Source organism: Arachis stenosperma, chromosome 2 (assembly GCF_014773155.1).
Source record: "Arachis stenosperma cultivar V10309 chromosome 2, arast.V10309.gnm1.PFL2, whole genome shotgun sequence".
Classification (NCBI taxonomy): Eukaryota; Viridiplantae; Streptophyta; class Magnoliopsida; order Fabales; family Fabaceae; genus Arachis; species Arachis stenosperma.
In genome coordinates this window covers 69,200,750-69,206,582 of record NC_080378.1, presented here as the reverse complement: position 1 = coordinate 69,206,582, position 5,833 = coordinate 69,200,750, and the positions used below count along the sequence as shown (strand labels likewise).

General features: G+C 39.2%; 1 non-coding gene across 1 annotated transcript; it reads right to left on the bottom strand.

The window, feature by feature from the left end:
- Positions 1–1,760: 1,760 nt before the first annotated feature.
- LOC130964972 (small nucleolar RNA R71) lies at positions 1,761–1,868 on the bottom strand. Its single transcript, XR_009081034.1, has one exon. It is a non-coding gene; the product is annotated as a small nucleolar RNA R71 (small nucleolar RNA).
- Positions 1,869–5,833: the final 3,965 nt, after the last annotated feature.

Genomic DNA, 5,833 nt, shown 5'->3' with positions numbered 1-5,833 from the left:
TCATAAAATCCAAAAATATGTCTTGTTTGAGTCTAGAGTCTCATCTTAAGTTTAGTATCAATTGCATGTTTCCGTTCTTATTGCATTCATGCATGTGTCTTCATTAATCTTCAAGTTGTTCTTGATGATTTCCTTGTTTTGATATTTGAATTCTCTTGACTTGAGTGTTTATGTGTCTCATATGCATTCTCATTAGTGTCAGTAGTATACAAACTGCTAAGTTTGGTGTCTTGCATGCATTGTTAATTGATTCCTTTTGCATTTTGATTATTAAAAATCCAAAAATATTTTTAATTTGTGTCTTTTCAAGTCAATAATACAGAGAATTGAAGATTCAGAACATACTGCAGAGGAATTACACAGAAAAAGCTGGGCGTTCAAAACACCCAGTGAAGAAGGACAGACTGGCGTTTAAACGCCAGCCAGGGTGCCTGGTTGGGCGTTTAACGCCCAAAAGGGTAGTAGTTTGGGCGTTAAACGCCAGAATGTGCACCATTATGGGCGTTTAACGCCAGGATGGCAAAGGGGGAAGATTTTGTTTTCAAATCAATTTTTTTTTCAAGTTTTCAAAGTTTTTCAAAATCAAATCTTTTTCAAATCATATCTTTTCAATCAAATGTTTTCAAAATCAATTTCTTTCCTTTTTCAAAGATACTTACTAACAATTAATGATTTGATTGAACATTTTTTGCCTTTTCTGTTAAGGAAGGTTTTATGTTTGAATCATATCTTTTCTTGTTAGACAAGTCATTAATTTTTAAAATCATATCTTTTCAAATTGTTTTCAAATCATATCTTTTAAAATTGTTTTCAAATCATATCTTTTCAATTACATCTTTTTAAAACCAATCATATCTTCTTAACCACATCTTTTTCAAAATAGTTTTCAATCAAATCTTTTTAATTTCTAATTTCAAAATCTTTTTCAAAAATCACTTGATTTCTTTTCCACTTTGAATTTTCGAAAATTATCAAACAGTTTTTCAAAATGTTTTCAAACTTTTTAATTTAATTTTCGAAAATTCTCTTCCCTCCTTCCCACATCCTTCTATTTATGGACTAACACTATCCCTTAATGCAAAATTCGAACTCCATCTTCTTGGACAAGTTCGAATTTTCTACTTCTGTTTTCTACCTTTCTTTTCCTCTGACACCTCAAGGAATCTCTATACTGTGACATAGAGGATTCCATATTTTCTTGTTCTCTTCTCTTTCATATGAGCAGGAACAAAGACAAAGGCATTCTTGTTGAAGCTGACCCTGAACCTGAAAGGACCTTGAAGAGAAAGCTAAGAGGAGCCAAAACACAACTCTCTTTAGAGGACCTGACCGAATTCTTCAAAGAAGAAGAACACATGGCAGCCGAAAACAACAACAAAGCCAACAATGCAAGGAAGGTGCTGGGTGACTTTACTGCACCTACTCCCAACTTCTATGGGAGAAGCATCTCTATCCCTGCCATTAGAGCAAACAACTTTGAGCTTAAGCCTCAATTAGTTTCTCTAATGCAACAGAATTGCAAGTTTCATGGACTTCCAATGGAAGATCCTCATCAGTTTTTAGCTGAGTTCTTGCAAATCTGTGACACAGTCAAGACTAATGGGGTTGACCCTGAGGTCTATAGACTGATGCTATTCCCTTTTGCTGTAAGAGACAGAGCTAGAATATGGTTGGACTCACAACCTAAAGATAGCCTGGACTCTTGGGAAAAGCTAGTCAATGCCTTCTTGGCAAAGTTCTTTCCACCTCAAAAATGGAGTAAGCTTAGAGTGGAAGTCCAAACCTTCAGACAGAAGGATGGAGAATCCCTCTATGAAGCTTGGGAAAGATACAAACAATTAATCAGAAAATGCCCCTCTGACATGCTTTCTGAATGGAGCATCATAGGTATTTTCTATGATGGTCTCTCTGAACTATCCAAGATGTCTTTGGATAGCTCTGCTGGAGGATCTCTTCATCTGAAGAAGACGCCTACAGAGGCTCAAGAGCTCATTGAAATGGTTGCAAATAACCAATTCGTGTACACTTCTGAAAGGAATCCTGTGAACAATGGGACAAGTCAGAAGAAAGGAGTTCTTGAGATTGATGCTCTGAATGCCATTCTGGCTCAGAACAAAATATTGACCCAACAAGTCAATATGATTTCTCAAAGTCTGTCTGGAATGCAAAATGCACCAAGCAGTACTAAGGATGCTTCATCTGAAGAAGAAGCTTATGATCCTGAGAACCCTTCAATGGAAAAGGTGAATTACCTAGGAGAACCCTATGGAAACACCTATAATTCTTCATGGAGAAATCACCCCAATTTCTCATGGAAGAATCAAGAGAGACCTCAACAAGGTTTCAATAACAATAATGGTGGAAGAAACAGGTTTAGCAATGGCAAGCCTTTTCCATCATCTTCTCAGCAACAGACAGAGAGTTCTAAGCAGAATACTTCTGACTTAGCAACAATGGTCTCTGATCTAATAAAGACCACTCAAAGTTTCATGAATGAAACAAGGTCCTCCATCAGAAATTTGGAAGGACAAGTGGGTCAGCTGAGCAAGAAAGTTACTGAAGTCCCTCCTAGCACTCTCCCAAGTAATACAGAAGAAAATCCAAAAGGAGAGTGCAAAGCCATAGACATGGCCGAATATGGAGAGGAAAGAGAGGAGGAGGACGCCACTGAGGAAGACCTCAGTGGGCGTGTACCAATCTCCTCTGAGTTCCTCAATGAGGAACAATGGGAATCTGAGGCTCAAAATGAGACCATAGAGATTCCATTGGACTTACTTCTGCCATTCATGAGCTCTGATGAGTATTCTTCCTCTGAAGAGGATGAGTATGTCACTGAAGAGCAAGTTGCTAATTACCTTGGAGCAATCATGAAGCTAAATGACAAGTTATTTGGAAATGAGACTTGGGAGGATGAACCTCCCTTGCTCACCAAAGAACTGGATGACTTGTCTAGGCAGAAACTGCCTCAAAAGAGGCAGGATCCTGGGAAGTTTTCTATACCTTGTACCATAGGCACCATGACCTTCAAGAAGGCCTTGTGTGACTTAGGGTCAAGTGTAAACCTCATGCCCCTCTCTATAATGGAGAAATTAGGGATCTTTGAGGTGCAAGCTGCAAGAATCTCATTAGAGATGGCAGACAACTCAAGAAAACAAGCTCATGGACTTGTAGAGAATGTTTTGGTGAAGATTGAAGACCATTACATCCCTACTGATTTCATAGTCCTAGAGACTGGGAAGTGCAAGGATGAATCCATCATCCTTGGCAGACCCTTCCTAGCCACAGCAAAGGCTGTGATTGATGTTGATAGAGGAGAGTTGATCATTCAAGTGAATGGAGAATCCTTGGTGTTTAAGGCCCAAGGATATCCCTCTATCATCATAGAGAGGAAGCATGAAGAGCTTCTCTCAAAACAGAGCCAAGCAGAGCCCCCACAGTCAAACTCTAAGTTTGGTGTTGGGAGGCCACAACCAAACTCTAAGTTTGGTGTTGAACCCCCACATTCAAACTCTAAGTTTGGTGTTGGGAGGTTCCAACACGGTTCTGAGTATTTCTGAGGCTCCATGAGAGTCCTCTGTCAAGCTAATGACATTAAAGAAGCGCTTGTTGGGAGGCAACCCAATGTTTTATAGTTAACTATTTTCTTTTGTTATTTTATCTTTTTTGTAGGTTGATGATCATAAGAAGTCACAAAAACAATGAAAAAAAGCAAAAACAGAATGAAAAACAGGAAGAAAAACAGCACACCCTGGAGGAGAAGAAGCTGGCATTCAAACGCCAGTAATGCTAGCTGTTGGGCGTTTAACGCCCAGTCTGGCACCATTCTGGGCGTTTAACGCCAGAAAGGGGCACCAGACTGGCGTTAAACGCCAGTAGAGGGCAACAACCTGGCGTTAAACGCCAGGAATGGGCACCAGCCCGGCGTTTAACGCCAGAATTAGCTCAAAACGTGGATTTTGATGCTATTTGGTGCAGGGATGACTTTTCCGTGACACCTTAGGATCTGTGGACCCCACAGGATCCCCAAACAACCCACCACTCTCTCTTCTTCTTCACCCATTCACCAATCACCTCAACATCTCTTTCTCTTCACCACTCACATCCATCCTACACCACTTCTTCCCCTTTTGGCCGAACCACAAAGCCATCTCCCTCTCCTCCATTTCTTCTTCTTCTACTCTCTTCTTTCTTCTTTTGCTCGAGGACGAGCAAACCTTCTAAGTTTGGTGTGGTAAAAGCATTGCTTTTTGTTTTTTTCATAACCATTTATGGCATCCAAAGCCGGTTCAACTGAGAAGGCATGACCTCAAGCCCATCACTAAGAAAAAGATGGAGCAAACAAGAGACCCCTCTCATCATGAGATCCCTGAGATACCTCAAGGGATGCACTTTCCTCCACAAGACTATTTGGGAGCAACTAAACACCTCCCTAGGAGAGTTGAGTTCCAACATGGGACAACTAAGGGTGGAGCACCAAGAACATGCCATCCTCCTCCATGAAATTAGAGAAGATTAAAGAATCATGAGAGAGGAGCAACAAAGACAAGGAAGAGACATTGAGGAGCTCAAGCACTCCATAGGACCTTCAAGAGGAAGGAAGAGCCGCCATCACTAAGGTGGACCCGTTCCTTGATTTCCTTGTTCTTTATTCTTCTGTTTTTCGAATTTTTATGCTTATGTTTATCCATGTTTGTGTCTTATGATCATTAGTGTCTTAGTGTCTATGCCTTAAAGCTATGAATATGAATCCATCACCTTTCTTAAATGAAAACTGTTTTTATCACAAAAGAACAAGAAGTACAGGATTTCAAATTCATCTTTAAAACTAGCTTAATTAGTTTGATGTGGTGACAATACTTGTTGTTTTCTGAATGTATGCTTAAACAGTGCATATGTCTTTTGAATTTGGGGTTCATGAATGTTAAAATTGTTGGCTCTTGAAAGAATGATGAAAAAGGAGACATGTTACTGAGGATCTGAAAAATCATAAAAATGATTCTTGAAGCAAGAAAAAGCAGTGAAAAAAAAAAGAGAAAAAGAAGAAAAAAACGAAAAAAAAAGGGGAGAAAGAGAAAAAGAAAGAAAAAGAAAGAAATAAAGTTGTGATCCAAGGCAATAAGAGTGTGCTAAAGAACCCTGGACACCTCTAATTGGGGACTTTAGCAAAGCTGAGTCACAATCTGAAAAGGTTCACCCAATTATGTGTCTGTGGCATGTATGTATCCGGTGGTAATACTGGAAGACAGAGTGCTTTGGGCCACGGCCAAGACTCAATAAGTAGCTGTGTTCAAGAATCATCATACTTAACTAGGAGAATCAATAACACTATCTGGATTCTGAGTTCCTAAAGAAGCCAATCATTCTGAATTTCAAAGGATAAAGTGAGATGCCAAAACTGTTCGGAGGCAAAAAGCTACTAGTCCCGCTCATCTAATTTGGAGCTTAGTTTCATTGATAATTTGGAGTCTATAGTATATTCTCTTCTTTTTATCTTATTTGATTTTCAGTTGCTTGGGGACAAGCAACAATTTAAGTTTGGTGTTGTGATGAGCGGATAATTTGTACGCTTTTTGGCATTGTTTTTAGTATGTTTTTGGTAGTTTTAGTTGAGTTTTTATTATATTTTTATTAGTTTTTAGTTAAAATTCACTTTTCTGGACTTTACTATGAGTTTGTGTGTTTTTCTGTGATTTCAGGTATTTTCTGGCTGAAATTGAGGGATCTGAGCAAAAATCTGATCCAGAGACTCAAAAGGACTGCAGATGCTGTTGGATTCTGACCTCCCTGCACTCGAAGTGGATTTTCTGGAGCTACAGAAGCCCAATTGGCGCGC